The 26,502-nt window shown below is 52.6% G+C and overlaps 1 pseudogene; it reads right to left on the bottom strand.

Moving 5' to 3' along the window:
• LOC133357212 (uncharacterized) overlaps positions 1–25,663 on the bottom strand; it is a 36,265-nt pseudogene extending 10,602 nt beyond the window's left edge.
• Positions 25,664–26,502: the final 839 nt, after the last annotated feature.

Here is a 26,502-nt window from a genome sequence, read left to right as displayed (position 1 = left end):
TCACACACTCACTCACTCACACTCACCCACACTCTCACACTCACACACACTCACTCACACACTCACACACTCTCACACTCACTCACACACTCACTCTCACACTCACACACACTCACACTCACTCTCACACACTCACACTCTCTCACACACTCTCACACTCACTCACTCATACACTCTCACACTCTCTCACACACTCTCACACTCACTCACTCATACACTCTCACACTCACTCACACACTCACACACTCTCACACTCACTCACACACTCACTCTCACACTCACACACATTCACACTCACTCTCACACACTCACACTCTCTCACACACTCTCACACTCACTCACTCATACACTCTCACACTCACTCATACACTCTCACACTCACTCACTCACACACTCACTCACACTCACCCACACTCCCTCGCACTGCAGAACAAGGTGGGGGGACGACATGCAAACTCCAAAATAAACAAACGCGATCACAGTCACGACCTCCTGCATACCACGCCAAGGAGATAGCATCTACCTCACTCACCCCTTGCCTTGGAAATGTAGAATTTCTCCCGATTAGCACGGTTGGCTATGTAAGAAGATTGATGTACATACACGGTGGCTAAGGGATGTTTACTACCTCGCCTGGTGTGCAGGAGGTCGTGAGCTCGATCCCGACCCAAACGCCTGCTGTATATTTGGAGTTTGCGTGTCTCTCTTTCTCTCATCATCATCACGGTGGCGAGGAGATGTTAACTACCTTGCCTGCTGTACGGGAGGTCGTGAGTTCGATCCCGTCCCTGACACCTGCTGCTGTATATTTTGAGTTTGTGTGTCTCTCTCTCTCTTACCATCAACACGGTGGCTAGGAGATGTTAACTACCTCGCCTGCTGTACGGGAGGTCGTGAGTTCGATCCCGTCCCTGACACGTGCTGCTGTATATTTGGAGTTTACGTGTCTCTCTCTCTCTCATCATCATCACGGTGGCTAGGAGATGTTCACTACCTCGCCAGGTATACAGGAGGTCGTGGGTTCGATCCCAACCCTGATGCCTGCTGCTGTATATTTGGAGTTTGCGTGTCTCTCTATCTCATCGTCATCACGGTGGCTAGGAGATGTTAACTACCTCGCCTGGTATACAGGAGGTCGTGGGTTCGATCCCGTCCCTGGCACCTGCTGCTGTATATTTGGCTGCTGCTATGAACTTCCACACGATGATGATGGCTAGCCGCCACTTCGTGGAGCTATTAATTGTGATATCTAGAGTCGCTTCTGACAAAAAACTAAGTAGCTCAGTGGGCCTAACACGTGGAAAATAAGTAATATTTAAAAAACACTTTTTTTAAAACACGCTTTAATGAAATGTACCCTACTCGTAATGGTAGAACTCCACGACTCCAGGAAGTGGCCCCGAAGCTTGCCACAACGTAAGGGACCGTGGCCAATTACAGCCAACGTCAGTTGAGCGTGGACAATTAGACCCAAGCCGAAACATAACATGAAAAAAATTGTTTAAAAATATATTTTATTATATTTTAATGATAGAATATGGTATTGTCATCAGTGTGACACAAGTATACCAAGTTTGCAGTCGATACCACATTGGGAAGTGGGTTAAAATTGAGTTGCAAGATTTGAGGATACAACAACAGACAGAGTGAGTTAATAGAAAGCGTGTAATAAAACAAGTTTTGTTTAGTCTATGAGTCTCTATACATCTCTATGTATCTCGATGAATCTCTATGGGTCTCGATGGGTCCCTATGCATCTCTATGGGTCTCTATGGGTGTCTATGCATCTCTATGGGTCTCACTGCATATCTGTGTGTCTCTTTTGGTTTGGCCATGTTTGTTTGTTGTAGTACAGAGTTAGACTGATGGCCTTAATCTAAGTTGTCTTGTGGTTGTTGTTGTTGTTGTTTGACTTGCATCCCAATGGGATTTTTGAACATTTTTGTGTACGGTGCTTTTTCTGCAATATTTTGCTGTCTTTTCTTGGATTTTCTGTTTGCACTCAGTCACATATTCACTTTAAGATGTTTTTTGTTCGTGTTTTTGTTTGTTGCGGTTGCACCCGATTCAAGAGCCGAATGACTCACAGGGCTATACCTAATAAATGAACTTGAACTAAGCGTATTTGCCTGCTATGAATCTCCACATGATAAGCCACTTCCGTTGAGCTATCATTTGCGATAGCCAGCGTTGCTTCTGAAAAAATATCTACATATCTCAGTGGGGGCCTTACCTGGTAAAAAAAAGAACAATTTCCTCCACCCCAAATTGCTCATTTGTGGAGGCCAACATTTTTTAGGTTTGTCGACCATTATTTATTCATTTATTAACCCAAAAAAATTTGCGTGTTTGAACGAATTCTCCGTTTTACGTCCAGCCCAAGGTGATGTTGGCAGGCGTTCAGCCTTTTCAGAAAGCCCGCATTCACAAAGGGATTCTTTACGTAACCTCCGCTCAATATTTACGGCCAAACGTTTTTTTTCAATCTTTTTTTTACGACCGTTATTTTAATTAACTTCAAGAAGAAATAAAAAAAAATTGTTACATTTCAGGGGTTCATACTCCTTGGTTCTTTCGGTAAAGTCACGTAGGTAGAAAAATAAAATAATATATCACGACGTTTCGATCGCGACACAAGCGGGCGTCCTCTTGTGTTGCGATCGGAACGGGTTGGCATTTTTGTACTAAAATGTTTGGAAATATAGCGTGCCAAAAAACGTTGTTTTTGTGAGCTTTGGAGTCTCTGCAAAGTAGTGCGGCTATTGTTTTCAGACAAAGCTCCACCACACCACATACTCGTTTGAGGCCGAGTCGACCTAGGGGAGGCCCATAACCGGTTCAGATAGTCGTCACTGGTGTGCTGGTGGCCACGAGCGGGAATCGAACTCGGGTCGCCGGGGTTCGAAGCCCAGCGGCGCTAACCACTGCGCCACCGCTCCCCCCAAACGCAAAACAAAGATCCCCCAGTTTAACACACAGCAGGATTTCGCGACCAATATGCTTCATAATAAAGGTTTCTGGGTAAGATTGCGTAAGTATTAATTCGCCAAATCCAATTGGCAAATCGATTTGGCAAATCGCCCGATGATGCCGGATGTAATTACCAGCGAAACGTCGTACTACTCAAATTGTAAATGTTGTGGATTCACTCTTCAACACACCGGTGGGCTGAAGTAGTGAACTATTTGGCGTTGTGTGTACGCGACAAATCCCTTACTGATTGGCCATGTCGGGTGGTCAGGGGTTTCGACACATTTATACTGACGCGATCTCACCCACAAACCTTCATTGAGATCAAAGATCCCCCGTGCAGCCTCAACAGACTGTAGGGGCAAGTGCTGTTAGCGAGCACCTATGAAGGCCGGCACGGCACACGAGGGGGTGGGTGGCCAGCACCACGCCCGGCCGCCTTTGTCTCCCCAGTGGCGATGTTTACTACGCACCACACCAGCTCCTCACTTCAGACTGAGTCGACCTAGGGGAGGCCCACAAGGGTTCAGATATGTCTCCCACTGTTGTTGCTCGTGAGCGGGGGTCGTTGGCCGCGAGCGGGAATCGAACTCGGCTCCGACCGCGTTCGCAGCGCGGCTGGCCGACCTGCGACGCGGCCCCCTCCCCGCACAGGGATCGCTCGCTCACTCGCTCACTCGCTCGCTTGCCGTGCTGTCGCTCGCTCACTCGCGCCGTGCTATCGATCGCTCGCTCACTCGTGCCGTGCTATCGATCGCTCGCTCACTCGCGCACTGTGCTGTTGTTCGCTCGCACCGTGCTGTCGCTCGCTCGCTCGTGCCGTGCTGTCGAGCCGTAACGCCTCAAAGGGGGTTTCGGGGCAATGTGGTTTTCATGTCGTCGCGAGGCTGCTGGCCAATGCGTGGGAAGGAGGCGATCGGTGTCGCCGACTCCGGAGGCGGTGAATGTTTTTTTACTTCCCCGCAACAGTAATAACAATAATAATAATTTACATGTATCTGCAAGGCGCCTTCCACCAATGTCGCAAGGCGCCTTGTAAGAACAAGGATAAGGCAAGAGCCAAGAGAGAAGCTAAGCAGAATAAACGGACTTAAGAAGAGACTTCCTCCGTACGCACATTGTCGGATGAACGAATTTCCCACGGTAGGGAATTCCACAAACCGTGGCGCAGGCACAGCAAGTCGACCGCTCGCCCCAGGAACGCAGCGGGGATCGAGGGCGGAGTCTGCAGATCTTAACGACCTTGAGGGGGTCGTACGGATGAATGAACAATATTCGTGCACCCGTCAGCGTCATTCACGAGCCTCCTCCTCCTCCTCCACAGAGGTTCGATCTTAACACCGCCGGTAACGGTCATCGGCAAAGTCCGCTCGGCACCACGTCCTCCTGTGCAGAGGCCGTCCGTCGACCCGACTCAAGGGGCGAAGCAACGGGCGCAGGCAGCCGGCGACACTTACGTTGAGCCTCTTGAGAGGCACGGCTGACCAATCGACGCCCTTGAACCACCGGTGGTTCTTCACATCCTCGGCGCCGTTCTGTTCGGGAGACACGGGACGGGCGGGCGGGGGGAGGGGGGGGGGGCGGGCGGAGGCGAGGGGGGGCGGGGGGGGGGGCGAGGGGGGGCGGGGGGGGGGCGACACGTTACAAGAAGACAAAACGGGAGAGAAGAGCGGGACAAACGTCTACTTCACGTACGACGATGCGTCTCCCTCCGTGTTAAAAAATAATAATGTTATTTTAATCTTTCTCGATTTGAGGCTTTCGTGACTGCAAGGATTCAAATTCTTAGGTTTTTTCGGTAAAGTCACGTAGGTACATTTTTTTTTTAATTAATAAAAGTTAAATAAAAAATAAAATAAAAATCACGACGTTTCGGTTCCACCTGTAGACGGAAGCTTGTGTTGCCTCCGAAACGTCGTGATTTTTACTTTATTTTTATTTAACTTTTATTAATTACATTTTTTTACCTACGTGACTTTACCGAAAAAACCTAAGACTTATTTTAATCTTGCCCAAGCCCTCGGCCGCACGGCCGCAAACAATGCAAAGCTCATGGCAGAAGCGCAAAGTGTAAGGGAAGTAAGTCGCTAAAAGCTACTGGAAATACTCTAAACGTATAGAGATGCATAGAAACCCACAGAGATGAACAGAGACCCATAGAGACGCACAGAAATCCATAGAAACCCACAGAGATGAACAGAGACCCATAGAGACGCACAGAAATCCATAGAAACCCACAGAGATGAACAGAGACCCATAGAGACGCACAGAGATGCATAGAAACCCACAGAGATGAACAGAGACCCATAGAGACGCACAGAAATCCATAGAAACCCACAGAGATGAACAGAGACCCATAGAGACGCACAGAGATGCATAGAACCCCACAGAGATGAACAGAGACCCATAGAGACGCACAGAGATGCATAGAAACCCACAGAGATGAACAGAGACCCATAGAGACGCACAGAAATCCATAGAAACCCACAGAGATGAACAGAGACCCATAGAGACGCACAGAAATCCATAGAAACGCACAGAGATGAACAGAGACCCATAGAGACGCACAGAGATGCATAGAAACCCACAGAGATGAACAGAGACCCATAGAGACGCACAGAGATGCATAGAAACCCACAGAGATGAACAGAGACCCATAGAGACGCACAGAGATGCATAGAAACCCACAGAGATGAACAGAGACCCATAGAGACGCACAGAGATGCATAGAGACCCACAGAGATGTACAGAGACCCATAGAGACGCACAGAAATCCATAGAAACCCACAGATATGAACAGAGACCCATAGAGACGCACAGAGATGCATAGAGACCCACAGAGATGAACAGAGACCCATAGAGACGCACAGAGATGCATAGAGACCCACAGAGATGAACAGAGACCCATATAGATGCACAGAGATGCATAGAGACCCACAGAGATGAACAGAGACCCATAGAGACGCACAGAGATCCATAGAAACCCACAGAGATGAACAGAGACCCATAGAGACGCACAGAGATGCACAGAGACCCACAGAGATGACCAGAGACCCATAGAGACGCACAGGGATGCATAGAAACCCACAGAGATGAACAAAGACCCATAGAGACGCACAGAGATGCATAGAAACCCACAAAGATGTACAGAGGACCCATAGACGAATCTAAAAAAATATTTATTTTAATTTTACCAGCTAAGGCCCACTGAACTACACAGCAGCCCTTCTTAAGGAGCGACCCGCACATCACAAACGACAACTCGGCGAAGCGGGCTTCACCACCACCACCACCGCCATCATTACGGCATGGGACATTTGTAAGCGGTGCAAATAATGCCGCGGGATGGATTACGTTGCGAGAACCGCAATTCGAGGTGCGCGGGGGAGGGGGCGCGGAGGCACAGGGTGGGGGAACACGGGGGGGGGGGGAAGGGGGGGCAGAGATGCGGGGGGGGGGGGGCACTCATGTGTGCCCGGAGCGTAGTAAATCCCGACCCAGCTGGGCGCAAGGTGTTGTCGATTTGAACCCTCCCCCGGGGGGCGGGGGAGTTGGGGTCACATCGCTCACCATCGAGCGTTTTTTTAATTCCCTGCCTAATCACCCTTCGTGCAACCGGAGATATTTCTACGCGGCACTTTATTTTTCTTACTCTTCTCCGTACGAAACTAATAAGGGAGGTTTTTTTGGGGGTTTTTAAACGACCCCGCCGGTTAAAGTTTCGCGAGCGGATAGACGTCGTCGTCGTCGTGATTATCGTCGGCCGTGGTCGATCCGCTGATGGACGCCGCAATCAGCTCACCGTACGTATCCAACCGTACTAATCATCCCAATCATCATCACTATCACCACCACCATCATCATCACCATCATCACCACCATAACCAGGTAAGGCCCACTGAGCTGTACAGCTGTTTTTCGGAAGCGACCTGGCCACAAATGATAGCTCAACAAATGATGGCCCCGTCATTTGCACATTTAAAGTAGCAGCCACGTACTCTAAAACAAGCGATTCTAAACGTGGAGGGAAAATCCGGAAGATCCGGAGAAAAATCCACGCGGACCACGGGGAGAGACACACCGCAAACTCCAAATACACAGCATACATGGTGACGATGATGGTGATGATTACGATGACGATAGAGGGTATTCAGCTTCTGAACCTTCAACGCCGAGGACATGCGCTGGGAGCAGGTCGCAGTCCCCACACTTGACCCCACCGCACGCCAGCTGCTCGCCTCCCGGCGTTTCTTTCGACAAATAAATTCGTAAACGACATCTCCATCCTGCCCCCCCCCCACCCCCACCCACACCGATTGCCCTAATTTGTGGGAACGCGACGACTTACATGCCAATTAGCGCGTCACTTTTCCCACCAGCCCTCTACAAAAGGCTCACGCGCGAGTGCGCGCGGGCGGCCGGGCGAGAATCTGTGCGGGGCCGGTTGTTGTTGTTTTTGTTGTTGTTTTCATCGTCGTTGCCCGAGCCCTGCTGAGACGTCGTCCCCGCAGGGAGGAAGTTCCCGGGCCGCTCAAGAGCCGCGAACAGCGACGGCAGCCGGAGCACTTTCACGTTAAAGGGCCGATATCGAATTCCAACAGTCAACCCTCACCGGTGATTGGCTGGGAGCTGAGCTTGACGAGTTCATGACGCCATTGGAACCTCATTTGCCAGTAAAAAATATGACAATTGTTTTTTTACCCTTTTATCTGGCAACAAAACTGACACCTTTTTTACGAGGAGTCATGTTTGCATAGACCACAATACCTGCAGTCATAATGCAAACAAAAAACACAACTCTGATAATGTATGCACTGTCCTTGAAGTTGATTGGTCCACACCCGAGACAGCTTTCCTTAGAGCCTAGTCTCACATGGTGTGGGACCAGATGACGCCAAAAGTGCGCCTTTTGGCGTCATCAGAGTTATGTTTTTTGTTTGCATTACGACTGCAGGTATTGCGGTCTATGCAAACATGACTCCTTGTAAAAAAGGTGTCAGTTTTGTTGCCAGATAGAAGGGTAAAAAACCAATTGTCGAGTTCATGACGGTCGCGGCACCTCCAGCGCTGAGGCCGGGCTACAGCCGGGGCTCCCTGGCCACCGCCGATGATAAACCTGGGTTTGACTCCCGCCGCTGGCTGGCTGGCTGGCTGCCTCTCTCTTTTACTTTAACTTCACTTCAAGAGAGGGCTCAAGATGGTCGTAGGCCCGGTTGTCCAACGTCATTGGAGGGGGGGGGGGAGGTTCAAACCTGGGTTGGGTTCTCAAGGCAAGCTACATTGGGGAGTGCTATCCGGGGTGGGTCAAAAATGAAAAATTAGGATTTTTTTTTTTGAGCCTCTAACTGTAAGCAGACATAATCCAGCTCCGATGACCGAAACCTATCGGGTTTTATCGCCGTACAACATTTTTGCTTAATTTTACACGAGCGCACGGAGAGGCAAACCCCTCTGGTGTCAGGGTGCATGAGGTCCTGCTGAAGAGGACTTTCAGGGGTAGTTCTCGGAAGTTAACTTCTGGGGACCGTTGCGCTGGCAGTTGGCGAATTCCCAACTCGACAGAGAAAAAGATCCCCCGTGTAGCCTTAACAAGCTGCTAGCGAGTAGCGCCTGCGAAGGCCGGCACAGCACACGAGGGGGTGGGTGGCCAGCACCACGCCCGACCGCCTTTGTCTCCCCAGTGGCGATGTTTACACGCCGCACCAGGTACTCATTAGGTTGAGTCGACCTAGGGGAGGCCCATGACTGGTTCAGATAATCGTCAATGGGTGTTGGCCGTGAGCGGGAATCGAACTCGGGTCACCTGGGTTCGTAGCGCAGCGTCCTAACCCGGCTACACTACTGCTCCCCAATGAGTATCACACTAACACACACCTATATAACACACACACACACCTATATAACACACACACACACGGATATAACACAAACACGCAGGGCACTTTCTCAATCCGCTGCTAGATTACGGCCTCCCCTCGCCCCACCCCCCAATGCCTGCTGTGCGAAGGTGAGGGGGGGCCACAGAAGTACGGTACAATAACGCACATCGACGCACCGCTCCCTGCTCAGCTTCCAAGAGATCCTGACGAACCGTGCCGGCCTCATTAATAGGCGCTCGCAAACAGCGGGGGTGCCTGACAGTCCGTAACAGCACAGGGGGAGGAGAGGGGGTTGGGGGCAATGGGGGGGGGGAGCAGTGGGGGGGGGGGGGTGTTGGAGGGGAGGTGGAGGTTACCCTTGAGGTGGGGGGGGGGGGCGGGGGGAATGGTGGGGGTCACCGATGTCGTAAGGAAAAAGGGGGAGAAAGTGTTATTTGCGAGCCACTTTCTCCGCTCATCTGCCAAAAAAGTTCGGGGAGGGACCTTGTAATGGAAACCCGACGAGACTTCAAAGGGTCAACACATCTGGGTCGCGTTTCGCGACCGTGCCCCCCACTAACCCTCCCCCCCCCACACAACCCCGCCCAACCCCCCGACCCCCCCCCCCCAAAAAAAAAAAAAATTGGGGGTAAAAAAAAAAGCTGCTATTTATGACACGGCCAGATATGTCCCGAGAGGGAACACCGCTGCTAACTCGCGAGCCCGTAGATTCGTCGCAAGGATAACAACAACGGCGAGAATAACCAACGGTAACGCAAACGACTGAACACGGTTGGCTACGTGCGGCGTGAAAGAAGTTTGACGCGCACACAAAGACAAAGATCCCCCGTGTAGCCTCAACGGACTGTTGGGGCAAGCGTTGTTAGCGCGTATCACCCATGAAGGCCGGCACGGCACACGAGGGATTGGGTGGACGGCACCACTCCCGGCCGCCTTTGTCTTCCCAGTGGCGATGTTTGTAGACATGGCACCAGGTACGCATTCGAGGCCGAGTCGACCTAGGGGAGGCCCAGGACCGGTTCAGATAATCGTCACCGGTGTTGGTGGGCGTGAGCGGGGATCGAACTAACTGCTACGCCACCGCTCCCCACACACACACGGGCACACACGCACACACATGCATGCATGCGGGCACGCACGCACACACACACGCGCGGGCACACACACACACACGCACACACACACGTGGGCTCGCACGCACGCACACACACACACACGAGGGCACGCACGCATACGCACACACACGTGCGCTCGCACGCACGCACACACACACACATGCACGCACGTACGTTCACGTTCGTTCTAAGTAAACGCCAGCGCTTGGATGTGTCGCCCGTCGTTTAACTCTTGGCAAGGGCCCCCCCCCCCCCCCCCCGGCCGCCACCACCGCCGGCGGTAGGGGTGCGACCGTGCTTCACCGCCACCGCCACTGCCGCCGGTGAGGTCGACGGTGCGGCTGGGCGAAGGGAAAGGCGCCCAGCAGTTTCCCCGGGCGGCTCACCCTCAAGGCGTCGCTCGCCCTGGGCCGGGAGTTGAACCCGGGTCACCGCACTCGCGGTGCAGCGCGTCGCTAATCGCCGCTTCGCCTCTGTGCTCCGGAATAATTATCGCCGACAAATTATTTTGACCTTCAACGACGCAACTTCAACCCTGAGGATGATGATGGTGATTAGCACGGTTGGCTCCGTACGGTGCGAAAAAAGTTCAACATACATACATGGTGACGATGACGATGGTGATGACTATGGAGGTTATTTAGCACTATTATCCTTCAACGCCGAGCACATTCGCTTGGAGCAGGTTGGAGTGCCCACACTTCACCCCACCACACGTGAGCTGCCCACCGACGCACCGCGGGGGGGCGTGCCAGTCGATGGTTCCGCCGGGAGATGGAACCGAATCCCGGCGACCTCCGGATCGCGAGCACGTCACGCTGCTGACCGGTGACCCCCACCGCCGTGCACAGAATTGAGAAACGCTCGTACGTACGTACGCTGGAACATCTTGCGCGCACCGTACGTAGCCAACCGTGCGAAACTAAGTTGACGGTCAAGTACGTACGCACGCTGGAACTTCTCGCGTAGCTCGTCGGAGATTCCGTCGAGTTAACAGCTACAAAAAATTTGGCTGCGAGAGCCCTCCTGCAAGAAGAACAGATATATAGATGAGAGCGAGCGGAATGATTGGGATTTTTAGAATTTTTTTCCGGTCCAATGGGCAAAAACAGGCGTCAAAGAAGCAACCGCCACCCCCCCCCCCCATGCTGCCCCCCCCCCCACCCTGTCCCCCCCATCACATCGTGAAATTAGCCGCAGTAAAAAAATGTTTTGATAAAAACCCAATACCCGATGCCAGGGCCAAAATAAATCGGGCCGCTCACTTTGTCGTGAGCAGAGCAGAAAAGAACGGAATATTTATACGATGGCGGAGGGAAGTGAGCGCCAAAGTAAATGCTCCCGATTTTTAAACAAACGGACGCTCAGTGTAGTTTCTGGATGCCCGTGTGCAGCAAGATCCCACACGCCGATTGATTAACTTTCTGCGAAGGCCTCGCTGTGAACTAAAACGAAAAACTATTTTCTATTTTACCTGCCGAGGCCCCACCGAGCTATGATTGGTCTGAAGCGACAAGGCTGCCGCAAAACGACAGCTAAACCAGGTGGAGTATCATCATTGCGTGGACATTTATAGCAGGCAGATACACTAAATGCGGAGGAAAAAAACAATTGGCACCTATGAAGGCCGGCACGGTACACGAGGGGGTGGGTGGCCAGCACCACGCCCGGCCGCCTTTGTCTCCCCCAGTGGCGATGTCTACACACCGCAATCTGTAGTCATTTGAGGCTGAGTCGAACTAGGGGAGGCCCAAGACCGGTTCAGATAATCGTCACTGGTGTTGGCCGTGAGCGGGAATCGAACTCAGGTCGCCGGGTTCGTAGCGCCGCGTGCTGACCAGCTACAACTACCGCTCCCCTTTGACTGTCTTGAAAACACAAAAAACACAACACACACACAACACATACACAACACACGCAACACACACACACAACACACACACACAAAACACACAACACACACACACAACACACACAACACACACACACAACACACACACAACACACACACAACACACACACACCACACACACAACACACACACAACACACACGTAACACACACACAACACACACACAACACAACACACACACAACACACACGCAACACAACACACACACAAAACACACACAACACAACACACACACAACACACACACAACAAAGATCCCCCGTATAGCCTTAACAGACTGTAGGGGCAAGTGCTGTTAGCGAGCATCTATGAAGGCCGGAACGGTATACGAGGGGGTGGGTGGCCAGCACCACGCCCGACCGCCTTTGTCTCCCCAGTGGCGATGTTTACACACCGCACCAGGTACTCATTTAAGGCTGAGTCGACCTAGGGGAGGCCCAGGACCGGTTCAGATAATCGTCACTGGTGTTAGCCGTGAGCGGGAATCGAACCCGGGTCGCCAGGTTCATAGCGCAGCGCGCTAACCGCCACACTACCACACACAACACACACACAACACACACACAACACACACAACACACACACAGCACACAACACACGGGCCCATTGTCAAACTCCGCTCCGACCCCCCCCCACACACACGGACAACAGAGATTGGGCGCGAGCGTTCAGAGTCGAGGCTGCAGGAAAAACATCTCGAATCTTAAGCAAACACGCAAACCCCCCCCCCAACTCCACCCCTACACTCCGTCTGGTGAACGGGATATGAGAGGACTGACGATTGGCAAAAGGTTTGAAACGAAATCTCGCAGAAGCTACTTGCACGTTGAGACACGTCCCTGTACGTTCAACTTCTTTCACACCGTACTTAGACACACCGTGCTAACCGGAGGTGCATGTATGTACGTTCAACTTCTCTCACACCGTACTTAGACACACCGTGCTAACCGGAGGTGCATGTATGTACGTTGAACTTCTTTCACACCGTACGTAGCCACACCGCGTTAATCGAAGGTACCTTGGCAAGGGAAGCAACATTTTTAAGTGAAGCGTAATACCAATAACAACAATAGTAATAATCGCCAAGTTATAACGTGGCCAACGACAATAAAAATTTGTCACGTGTCGAGATGTAAAAGTGGGTTAAATGAACTCGAGTTTGACCGGTGGCTGGGTGAGCAAACGAGCAGTGGGGTTTCCAGAGGCCCTTTTTTTTACGGAGCCAAGCCAAAGACACGCGCCGTTTAATTTCCTCTCAATTAACCCTGCTGCGTTCAAGCGAACGCTGAGCAATGTCCTGCGTTGAACCGTGCAGATCGGTTGCTATTTTTGGATTGTTGTACAACGTAGTTGGGCATTGACGAGCCGTTAAAACGGAACACCAACGGAGGCTGGGAGATGTTAACGACCTCGCCTGGTATACAGTAGGACGTGGGTTCGATCCCGACCCTGACGCCTGCTGCTGTATATTTGGAGTTTGCGTGATTCTCTCTCATCATCATCACGGTGGCTAGGAGATGTTTACTACCTCGCCTGGTATGCAGGAGGTCGTAGGTTCGATCCCGACCCTGACGCCTGCTGCTGTATATTTGGAGTTTGCGTGACTCTCTCTCTCTCATCATCATCACGGTGGCTAGGAGATGTTAACGACCTCGCCTGGTATACAGGAGGACGTGGATTCGATCCCGACCCTGACGCCTGCTGCTGTATATTTTGAGTTTGTGTGTCTCTCTCATCATCATCACGGTGGCTAGGAGATGTTAACGACCTCGCCTGGTATACAGGAGGTCGTGGGTTCGATCCTGACCCTGATGCCTGCTGCTGTATATGTTGAGTTTGCGTGACTCTCTCTCTCTCTCATCATCATCACGGTGGCTAGGAGATGTTAACGACCTCGCCTGGTATACAGGAGGACGTGGGTTCGATCCCGACCCTGACGCCTGCTGCTGTATATTTTGAGTTTGCGTGACTCTCTCTCTCATCATCACCACGGTGGCTAGGAGATGTAAACTACCTCGCCTGGTATACAGGAGGTCGTGGGTTCGATCCCAACCCTGACGCCTGCTGCTGTATATTTGGAGTTTGCGTGACTCTCTCTCTCTCATCATCATCACGGTAGCTAGGAGATGTTAACTACCTCGTCTGGTGTACAGGAGGTCGTGGGTTCGATCCCGACCCTGACGCCTGCTGCTGTATATTTGGAGTTTGCGTGACTCTCTCTCTCTCATCATCATCACGGTGGCTAGGAGATGTTAACTACCTCGTCTGGTGTACAGGAGGTCGTGGGTTCGATCCCGACCCTGACGCCTGCTGCTGTATATTTGGAGTTTGCGTGACTCTCTCTCTCTCATCATCATCACGGTGGCTAGGAGATGTTAACTACCTCGTCTGGTGTACAGGAGGTCGTGGGTTCGATCCCGACCCTGACGCCTGCTGCTGTATATTTAGAGTTTGCGTGTCTCTCTCTCTCTCCCCGTAGTCGCGTGGATTTCTCTCCGGGTCCTCCAGGTTGTCTCTCCACATTTAGAATCAACGTCACGCGTTTAGAGTATTTGGCTACTGCCAGTCAACATCACGCATCTCTGTGGGTTTCTATGGGCCTCTGTTCATCTCAATGGGTCTCTATGCATCTATATGGGTCTCTATGCATCTCTATGGGCCTCTATGAATCTCTATGGGTATCCATGCATCGATATGGATCTCTATGAATATCTATAGGTCTCTGTGGGCCTCTATGCATCTCTATGGGTCTCTGTGTTCAGAGTATTTGGCTGTGATAGCCAGGTCGTTTCTGAAAACAAGCTAGGTAGTTCAGTGGGCCTCACATGGCAAAATAATTCCAATTGATTATAGTTTATAAAAAATACAAGTAGTTTAAAAACTCAATCACAAGCCGTGTCTCTAAACATTCATATTTTCTCGCCTTTCTTTCTCCCTTGTTGTGTTCAACCCCCTTTGTGTCTCTCTCGGTCTCCCCTAGGTCACGGCCGGGGGGAGGCGCCACGATTATTCACTAATTGGTCGGTCATTTGGGGTGACTGTCTCACCCGCCCCCCCCCCCATTCATGTCTCCATGATTGTTGTTGGAGATAAAATAAACATTTTTTGAAAAAGCAAGAGAGGCCGGGGGAGGCCTTGACCCTTGCCCTGCGGCCTTCTCGCCTGGGCGGTCTGGCCCAGGGAACCTGGCAGGAAATCTAGGCGAGGAAGGTCACTTGCTCGGCCTATGAATAATTTAAAAAATATTATGGCACGACTATCCTTTTCCAATATGCGTTTGTTCTTTAAAGGCGTAGTGAAGCAAAAGGAAACGAAGAAGATAGGAGGGAGGGGGATAGATTTCTTGAATGTAATCATCACCCTGAATCTTAGCTAGCGGGTGGAGTGAATGGAATTATGTTAAGAACTAATCTAATCCGTTGTGATATGGGGGGACCCATATCACGGAACCTTTTATTCATGGGGTGAACATTCGCGGATCGCCCGAAGCGGGAATTAGAAACAATTTTCCGCGCAACTTCCTGTTATCCGCGGAAAACCACGTGGGTTCTACGAAGACGCCTCGCTGTGCATCAAGGATAACACCGTGGACAATCTTAATCCGTCCTACATTTCAAGAGGGCCTCCTTCACTCACGGCGCTCCATGACATGGCTTACAAAGCGGCGACGCAGAACGGAACGATGCGGCTGGCAGGGGCAGTGCTACGGGGTTCGAGGAGCAAATGACAGCAGCAGAGGGGGGTGACTTAGGGGACGACAAACGGGGCTGTCGGAGAGGGACGGGAAGGGAGCGGAGGGGCGAGGCGGAAGGGGCGACGGAGCAGCGGCGAGGATTTGAGAGAGGAACGGAAGGAGGTCATCTCCTTGGTTCTTTCGGTAAAGTCACGTAGAAGGGAAATAATAAAAGAAAAAAAAGAAAACATAATAAAATAATTCTCACGACGTTTCGGCCACAACGCAAGCAGCCGTCGTGAGAATTATTTTATTATGTTTTATTTTTATTATTTTATTATTTCCCTTCTACGTGACTTTACCGAAAGAACCAAGAAGATGAATCCCTGCAGTCACGAAAGCTTTAAATCGGAAGGAGGTTATTTTATACCTACGTGACTTTACCAAAAGACTATATAATGCGACTATGTAATTCCTCGCAACAGCCATCTCTTAGACACACTTAAGCGGTTGTGCTTTCGCTGCGTTGTCCCCACCTGAAGAAGGATGCTTGTGTCTGCGCCCGAAACGTCGTGATTTAATTTAGTTGTTTTCATTTATTTAATGTGATTTTTTTACCTACGTGACTTTACCGTAAAAAAAAAGTATTTACCAAAAGAACCAAAGAGTATGGATCCCTGCAGTCACGAAAACTTAAAATCGAGATTGAGGTTAAGGTAGCGCACCGCTCCACATGGGGGAAAGGGGGGGGGAGTTCATTCCAGAAATATTTGCGCAAACAATCGGGATTTTCACGGATCCAAAAGCTGCTGTACGGTAACATGGCCGTGGAGAAAATGTGTTATGTATTCATCTCTGAAAGCCCGAATGGGTGTAAACACTGCCTGCCTAAGATTGTTCCACCAATTCCTTGATTTTTTCTCTCTCGTTATTTTGCCGTTGCATGGGGTGTGGGTGGTGGTTAGGGTGTGGTGGGGGAAATGAGTGAAAAACTATTTGGGAGAAAAAAAGAACTCCGTTTTGAACACCGATAAAGGCACTCAGCGGGCTCTCAACCGGGTTGAAAAATAAAATAAAAAATTAACCCGTAAAAACTAAGTTTTTCACTATAAATCCTTTATATGCGTGGCGGCTAGAGTCCTCTCGTCCTCTGGCTTGAGATGGCTGCCACCTATGGGTCAGATGATTGCCTGCCACCATTAAGCAATTGGTAATTAAGTATCTTTTTTTTTTCCTAAAAAGTGTAAAATTTAGGAAAAAAATTTTCACGAAAATAAATTGTCACGCACAACGAGTCTGTGTGCGAAATGTCAGCTCGATTGGATCACGGGAATTGGGTTAAAAAACGACCGAAAGATTTGCACGGTCGTAAGAGCGCAAGCAAGTGAACTTAATATAAAGGATTTAAAAAGGACAACGGTGAAGTCGAATGGAAGTGAGAGCAGCACCTCACCGCAGAAACTATTCTCGCCGCGGCGAATCGAACGACGAACGGCGGGGTAACTCGGTGAATGTTTTTTTCTTTTCGCCCGCCCCCGAATGTTATTTCTCTTTCAAGAAACGCCGCCGCGAAAGGTTGCTTTAGTATTTCATTATAATATTTTTCTAAAATGGAAATAACCCAAAAGCAATGTAACGACCTCTGCCGCGGTGTTTTTTTTAGCCGAGCCGATGCCAATTCAAGTAGACAGACGAGTATTATTTCCTATAATAATAATAATACAAAGACAAAGATCCCCCGTGTAGCCTCAACAAACTGTTGGGGCAAGTGCTGTTTAGCACCTATGAAGGCCGGCACGACACAAGAGGGATTTGGTGGACGGCACCACTCCCCAGTTGCGATGTTTACGCACCGCACCGGGTACTCATTTTGACGCCGAGTCGACCTAGGGGAGGCCCATGACCGGTTCAGATGATCGTGTTGGTGAGGGCCACGGGCGGGAATGGAATCGGGGGTCGCCGGCTTCGCAAGGGCGGCGCGCTAACAGAACCACGCACACCGCACCACGCACACCGCACCACGCACACCGCACCACTCACACCGCACCACTCACACCGCACCACTCACACCGCACCACTCACACCGCACCACTCACACCGCACCACTCACACCGCACCACTCACACCGCACCACACACAACGCACCACTCACACAGCACCACTCACCTGCACACAGCACCACTCACACAGCACCACTCACCTGCACACAGCACCACTCACACCGCACCACTCACACCGCACCACTCACACCGCACCACTCACACCGCACCACTCACACCGCACCACTCACACCGCACCACTCACACCGCACCACTCACACCGCACCACTCACACAGCACCACGCACACATCACCACGCACACAGCACCACTCACCTGCACACAGCACCACTCACACCGCACCACGCACACCGCACCACTCACACCGCACCACGCACACCGCACCACTCACACCGCACCACGCACACCGCACCACTCACACCGCCCCACTCACTCCGCACCACTCACACCGCACCACTCACACCGCACCACTCACACCGCACCACTCACACCGCACCACTCACACCGCACCACTCACACCGCACCACTCACACCGCACCACTCACACCGCACCACTCACACAGCACCACTCACACCGCACCACTCACACCGCACCACGCACACCGCACCACGCACACCGCACCACGCACACCGCACCACTCACACCGCACCACTCACACAGCACCACTCACACCGCACCACTCACACAGCACCACTCACACCGCACCACTCACACCGCACCACTCACACCGCACCACTCACACCGCACCACTCACACCGCACCACTCACACCGCACCACTCACACCGCACCACTCACACCGCACCACTCACACCGCACACCACGCACACCGCACCACGCACACCGCACCACGCACACCGCACCACTCACACCGCACCACTCACACCGCACCACTCACACCGCACCACTCACACCGCACCACTCCCACCGCACCACTCACACCGCACCACTCACACCGCACCACGCACACAAACATACGCGTCAGCAACTTCGTGAGGATGATCCTCCGTGGGAGGGGGCTAGAGGAAGACAGGAAGCATTGGGGGGCGGCGGTGGGGGGGCAGTGGGGGGGGATGTGGTGGGTGGGTGGGAGGGAGGGGAGTAAAGACAAACGAATACCAGCACGACTGCAACAACACAGAACAGAGACGACGGACCGAGCGAGCGAGCGAGATTGGACCCCCAAGACGATCGGGGAAAATTAACGGCAGTGGCCTCGGTCCGTTGGCACGGGGAAGATGCGGCGGGGTGGGGTGGGTGGGGTGAGGGTGGGGGGGTGGGTGGGTGGTAGGGGTGGTGGGTGGGTGGGTGAGGGTGGGGGTGGGTGGGGTGGTGAGTGAGGGTGGGGTGGTGGGTGGGGGTGGGTGGGTGAGGGTGGGGGTGGGTGGTGAGGGTGGGGTGGTGGGTGGGGTGGGTGGGTGAGTGGGGGGTGGGGTTGGTGGGTGGGTGAGTGAGGGGGTGGGGGTGGGTGGGGTGGGGTGGGTGGGTGGGTGGGGTGGGGGGGTGAGGTAGGGGGGTGGGTGGGGTGGGGTGGGTTGAGGGTGGGGTGGGTAGGGGGTGGGTTGGGTGAGGGTGGGGTGGGTGGGTGAGGTGGTGGGTGGGGTGGATGGGTGGGGAGTGAGGGTGGGGGGTGGGTGGGTGAGGGTGGGGGTGGGTGAGGGTGGGTGAGGATGAGGGTGGGTGAGTGAGGGTGGGGGGTGGTGGGTGAGGGTGGGGGTGGGTGGGTGGGGTGGGTGAGAGTTAGTGGGGTGGGTGGGGGTGGGTGGGTGAGGGTGGGTGGGTAAGGGTGGGTGGGTGAGGGTTAGCGGGGTGGGTGGATGGGGGGGGGTAGATAAACAGCCGAATGTCATCAAATCCACGCACGTGTTTTCACTGTCAACAGCAGGGAAACCCGACACTTGCAGAGCCTCGCTATTGCTTGGTGGGGGGGAGCGAGCCAGGGTGGTAATAGATGGAGGGGGGAAGGGGGGGGCAGGGTGGGGGGGGGGCAGGGTGGGGGGGAAAGAGGGGGGGCGGACTCAAGACCCCGACGGTGCGTCTCTGGACGACGTCACCAGCCCCCCTTTTATGAGGCCCAGAGAAGCAGAGGAGGAAACGGGGGGGGTTGGGGGGGAGGATGGTGGAACAAAAGAGATGAAGCTCAGAGGTCGGAGCGGCTGAGAACCCGAGTTTGATTCCGGGACGTGGAGAGCGGTAACGAGTGGTACGTGATACCAGCGTCAGGGGAGCGTGGCGGAGGCTAGGAGATGTTAACTACCTCGCCTGGTGTACAGGCAGGTCGTGGGTTCGATCCCGACCCAGACGCCTGCTGTGTGTTTGGAGTTTGCGTGCCTCTCTCTCTCATCATCATCACGGTGGCTAGAGATGTTAACTACCTCGCCTGGTGTCCAGGAGGTCGTGGGTTCGATCGCGACCCAGACGCCTGCTGCTGTATATCTGGAGTTTGCGTGCTCTCGCTCTCTCATCATCATCACGGTGGCTAGGAGATGTTAACTACCTCGCCTGGTATACAGGAGGTCTTGGGTTCGATCCCGACCCAAACGCCTGCTGCTGTATATTTGGAGTTTGCGTGTCTCTCGCTCTCTCATCATCATCACCGCCGCCACCACCACCACCACCACCGTTATCATACCGCGTCAACCCATCACGGTCTACCGCAGTGTTCTTGAACAGGGAAATTGAGTTTTCAGGTCCATTCAATACGGGCAAAATAAAGTGTCTATTCGTTTGTGTTTCTCCATCGTGATGAGACTTTGCAGGATGAACGTTGAGATGTATAAGGGGCACGCGGTGACCAAAAAGGTGTGAGTTGGTCTGCAGTAAGGTAGGGCACTGATAAGGGGTTGACTGGTATTGCGTTAAGCAGCTCATATTTTCACATTCTCATCATGTGGCTATGGCTCACGATGAACCCGATTCGTTAGATCCGTTCATCATCATCATTGGCGGTGGTTTCTCGGGGGTTAACGGTGTTAATTGGTTCCACGAAAACCACCGTCATTGGAAATCGTCGTCAATCGAAAGTAGGAAATAGGCTTTAAAACGGCTTCGTTAGTTCCAAGTCGATCGGAAGTTGCCCCTTTTCATCCCTAAAAAAACCCATAGTATTTTATAGTTAAGCACTCAATTTTAATCAATGAAACGTTGAGAGAAAATACCAAAACATTAATATTAATTGGGAAATGGATGAATAATGAATAGAGCATAAAAAGTGCATTAGTGAAAACTAAATTCTTACCTTAGGCTAAGAAGACGGGTGGGGTTAAAGAGGTTAATGGAGAAGTTTGGGTGGGAGAAACGTCATGTAATTGTTCACTTTCTTGTTAATCTTCATTGTTAATTGAACGATGAAGAGCTGAGCGAGCCCGGCTGCTCTCAAAATGTTCAGAACGGGCGGACGTCGCCGATTGGCCGAGCTGTATCGCAGAGTCCACTGAAGGGGCCGCTCCGATTGGCCGCAAATTGCGGGGTGCCGCGTGACATCGTGAAACACATCCGTCGAGACGAACATTTATCGTCAAATCGAAGCAACTGGCCCCCCTCATCGCCCATCGACGGTTCCATCGAAACCAAGCCAACGCCGCGGTGTCATCAATTTCGCCTTCGCCGATTTCCAGCGTCAACGCAGATTCGCCCACCCAGTCACCCACCCAATCCCGTCGTCTACTTTATTCATCTCTGTCTCCACACACACACAACCACAACAACCGCCATTCGCCACTAAGTGGCGGTGACGTCACCACGACGCTTGTGCCAGGCTATGTGCACCTTGAAGCCACGTGAAGTGTCGAACGCCCGCTGGCAGGAGGTCACGGGGCAGACCCAGCAAGTGCCACGGGTCGACTGACCGAGATGACCGAGATGACTGGCTGATGCACCACCTGTGCCCCCCTACTGTGCCAACTTGCTGTGCTTTAGCCACCCGGCGCTCTGCTCGTTGTTGTGAGCGTCGCTCCTCCGCCCTCCGTTGTTGTTGGAGGGCAACTGCCTCCAACTGCCCCGTAGCAGCGTCCTTCACGAGCCTCCTCCACCGAGGCCGATCCTGACACCGCTGGTACCAGTCGTCGGCAAGTCCACTCAGCTCCACTGCATCAGCTCAATCTCTTCTCTAGTCCATGTCGTGCACGTTTAGCCCCCCTCTATGCGGCCAAACAGAAGCTGCTCAGACACGCGGTGGCTGGGCACACATACCTACACGCGCACTCACGCCACACATCTGCAGACACCTTTGTCTACGTTTCAATGACGAATATGCTGAGTTTTTTTTTGTAGTTCTCTACTCTCTGGCGGCCGTGTTTAAAGCAGAGCCCGTAGGCCCTTCACATAAATCCCAAAGCTGCAGTATATTCTTGATTTGAAGCTGTGGAGTATATTGACGTCAGGAGAGAGAGCAATGTGTTTCTTGGTTTCGACTCATCCTAAAATTCTTGGTAAGCAACTGGAAGCAGATGCCCGAATTCGAGACTAAATATCTCATTTCTAGTTTTTGCATCGGGGAATTTTGCGCGGTATTTAATATAACACATTTTCCCCTTTTACGTTTTATTATAAAAAATTCCCGAGAAAGCGAAAAAACGAAATCAGCGGAGAGATCCGAACAGAAAACGGGTGAACGCCGCCGCCGCTGCTGCCGCGGATAGCGCGGACGCCCAAGAACAGACCGACAAAACTCCAACACATTCATCAAGCAACACGACAGAGGTGGCTAGGAGAAGTTGACTACCTCGCCTGGTGTACGGCAGATCGTGGGTTCGATCCCGACCCCGATGCCTGCTGTATATTTGAAATTTGCGTGTCTCTCTCTCATCATCATTACGGTGGCTAGGAGATGTTGACCACTTCGCCTGGTGTACAGGAGGTCGTGGGTTCGATCCCGACCCCGATGCCTGCTGTATATTTGGAGTTTGCGTGTCTCTCTCTCTCTCTCACCATCATCATGGTGGCTAGATGTTAACTACATCGCCTGGTATACAGGAGGTCGTGGGTTCGATCCCGACCCCGATGCCTGCTGTATATTTGGAATTTGCGTGTCTCTCTCTCATCATCATCACGGTGGCGAGGAGATGTTAATTACCTCGCCCGGTGTACAGGAGGTCATGGGTTCGATCCCGACCCTGATGCCTGCTGCTGTATATTTGGAGTTTGCGTGTCTCTCTCTCATCATCATCCGTTACCAAGAACCAACCCTGGCGATATTATAGTACTTCTCCGGCCGTCTGGAACGCTCTCTCTTACTTACGGTGTTAGGAAGGCTTTGGAGCTGTGCACTTTTTAACTCATCTAGATTGACAAAGCTCCCCCCCCCTCTCCTCCCCCTTAACTTGTATTTAAGAACTTGCATCTTGGAATCCCTGCCTCACTTGATGCAGCAAATCTGGCTGTGGCGGTCCCACCTGATGACGGAGACTTGTGTTGCCTCCGAAACGTCGTGATGTTTTATTTTTTTATTTCTTTTATTAATTTAAATTTCATTTCTTACCTACGTGACTTTACCGAAAAAACTAAGAGTATAGATTGACAAACTCACTTCTTTAGAGCTGCTATTTTGTGTTCAGTTTCTCGTCCTTCCTTCGCACCTCCGATTAGCATGGGTTGGCTACGCGTGGTGTGAAATGAGTCAACATACACGCATTTTTTTCTTTATTATTTCGTTGAAACACGCTTTTAAAGGCGCTCGCTCCGAGAGACGCTGCGTGTCGGTGCAACCCGACGAGCGAACGTGCGCCGTCAAGATGAACGGGAAAAAAAAAACCCCCGGGGGGGAGGGATTGATAAAAAAAACAATTCTGGCGTTTGTCGTGCATCACACAAAGTGGGAAAATCGGTTTTCAATTAAAACGTCAAATAAATTTTAACATGAGCAATGACTCTTACGTTAATATAATTAATCACAATAAGAAAATATTTTTTTTTAAGTTCATCAAACTTTCAATTGCCTTTCATAACGCTGTCCAGCCAATGTCCAGATATTTTTCCAATCAGGGCGAAAGGAAGGAACAAAAATGCGCGGGAGGCTCTGAAAATTGAGAATATTTTTTCAAAGCGATGGAAAATATCGCCGTCGTGCCCGGCACAACCGACGGTGTTGCTGGCCACACGGATGAGCTGCGTGCGTGAGCAGTGGTCAACGTAACAGGTTAGCGCTACGCTGCGCTACGCTGCGCTACGCTGCGCTACGAATCGCTACGAATCGCTACGAATCCCGGCGACCCGAGTCCGATTCCCGCTCATGGCCAACACCAATGACGATTATCTGAACCGGTCCTGGGCCTCCCCTAGGTCGACTCAGCCTCAAATGAGTACCTGGTGCGTTATGTAAACTCTCGCTAGTCGGGAGACAAAGGCGGGCCGGGCGTGGTGCTGGCCATCCACCCCCTCTCGTGTGCCGTGCCGGCCTTCACAGGTGCTGCTACTCGCTAATAGCACTTGCCCCAACAGTCCGTTGAGGCTATACTGTGCTATCGAACACTTTGGTCCACTCTGCAGATCAGGCAAACTCGGGCAACCTCGATGAAAGATAGACTTCTGACGAGTGGAATTTTCGACCTTTTTTGTTCTTCCTTTGGTGGCGATTTTGTTGCGTACTTGTGTGTGCGTACTTGTGTGTGCGTGCTTGCGTGTGCGTGCTTGCGTGTGCGTGCTTGCGTGTGCGTGCTTGCGTGTGCGTGCTTGTGTGTGCGTGCTTGTGTGTGCGTGCTTGCGTGTACGTGCTCGCGTGTGCGTACTTGCGTGTGCGTGCTTGCGTGTGCGTGCTTGTGTGTGCGTGCTTGCGTGTGCGTGCTTGTGTGTGCGTACTTGCGTGTGCGTGCTTGCGTGTGCGTACTTGCGTGTGCGTGCTTGCGTGTGCGTGCTTGCGTGTGCGTGCTTGCGTGTGCGTGCTTGCGTGTGCGTGCTTGCGTGTGCGTACTTGCGTGTGCGTGCTTGCGTGTGCGTGCTTGCGTGTGCGTGCTTGCGTGTGCGTGCTTGCGTGTGCGTGCTTGCGTGTGCGTGCTTGTGTGTGCGTGCTTGTGTGTGCGTGCTTGTGTGTGCGTACTTGTGTGTGCGTACTTGTATGTGCGTGCTTGTGTGTGCGTGCTTGCGTGTGCGTGCTTGTGTGTGCGTGCTTGTGTGTGCGTGCTTGTGTGTGCGTGCTTGTGTGTGCGTGCTTGCGTGTGCGTGCTTGTGTGTGCGTACTTGCGTGTGCATGCGTGCGCTGAACTTCTTTCGCGCCGTACGCAGGCAAACCGTGCTTATCGGAGGTGCGTTTTTTATATATATAACTCTTGCACGACCTCGGGAGTTATAAGCTGGGACGATGGCAAAAACACAACGATGGTGATGGTGATGGCGGAGATGGTGATGGCGGTGATGGTGATGGGGATGATGGTGATGGGGATGATGGTGATTATTTTGGCGGCGATGGGGATGGCGGCGATGGGGATGGGGATGGTGGTGATGGTGATGGTGGTGATGGTGATGGGGATGGTGATGATGGTGATGGGGATGGCGGTGATGGTGATGGCAGGTGATTGATGGTGATGGCGGTGATGGTGATGGCGGTGATGGTGATGGCGGTGATGGTGATGGGGATGATGGTGATGGGGATGATGGTGATTATTTTGGCGGCGATGGGGATGGCGGCGATGGGGATGGTGGCGATGGGGATGGGGATGGCGGTGATGGTGATGGCGGTGATGGTGATGGCGGTGATGGTGATGGGGATGGCGGTGATGGGGTTGGCGGTGATGGGGATGGTGGTGATGGTGATGGGGATGGCGGTGATGGGGTTGGCGGTGATGTGGATGGCGGTGATGGGGATGGCGGTGATGGGGATGGTGGTGATGGTGATGGCGGTGATGGTGATGGGGATGGCGGTGATGGGGATGGCGGTGATGGGGATGGCGGTGATTGATGGGGATGGCGGTGATGGGGATGGGAATGGCGGTGATGGGGCTGGCGGTGATGGGGATGGCGGTGAGGGTGATGGGAATAGCGGTGATGATGATGGAGGTGATGTGGATGGCGGTGATGGGGATGGTGGTGATTGATGGGGATGGCGGTGATGGGGATGGCGGTGATGGGAATAGCGGTCATGGGGATGGCGGCGATGACAGTGATGGGGCTGGCGGTGCTGCGGATGGCGATGATGGGGATGATGGTGATGACAGTGATGGGGATGATGGTGATGACAGTGATGGGGATGATGGTGATGACAGTGATGGGGATGATGGTGATGACAGTGATGGGGATGATGGTGGTGTGGTGCGCAAGGTACCTTCATGTTGCCAAGCCTCCTGCTGCGATCAACGACGAGAAGTTTCCGAATGAGGTCCCTGAAAAACACGAATCGCAGGTTACATCAGCAGGAGCAGAGGGGGGAAAAAAGTCAGAGGGTAAGACCCGCGATAACCTGACAACAATCATGTTCGGTAAGTCAAGATCACAGCGTGTTCCTGCTCAACCGAAACTGCGTGTGTGTGCGCGCGTGTGCGTGTGTGCGTGGCCGCAAAGATCTGGACACAGTCCCATCGGTGAGCTCCTCCGGCAGGCGAGGCTGCGCTGGCAGGGTCATGTATTCCCGCATGCCCAGCCACCGCATGCCCAAACAGCTTCTGTTTGGCACGATGAGAGGGGGCTAAACGGGTGCGGCACGGGCTGGAGAATAGATGGGAGCTGATGCGGTCGGGGAGGATGTGGAGCTGTTTGGACTTGCCGATGACCGCTACCAGCGGTGTCAAGATCGGCCTCTGCGGAGGAGGCTTGTGAAAGAGGCTGGTGAAGGACGCTCGTGAAGGACGCTGCTACTACGGGGCAGTTGGAGGCAGTCGCCCTCCAGCAACAACGGAGGGCAGAGGAGCGACGCTCACAACAACGAGCGCAGCGCCGGGCGCCTAAAGCGCAGGGGGAGTCGGCACGG

Source organism: Lethenteron reissneri, chromosome 57 (assembly GCF_015708825.2).
Source record: "Lethenteron reissneri isolate LAM-NWPU_2019-01 chromosome 57, ASM1570882v1, whole genome shotgun sequence".
Classification (NCBI taxonomy): Eukaryota; Metazoa; Chordata; class Hyperoartia; order Petromyzontiformes; family Petromyzontidae; genus Lethenteron; species Lethenteron reissneri.
This window is presented reverse-complemented; position numbering and strand designations above follow the sequence as displayed.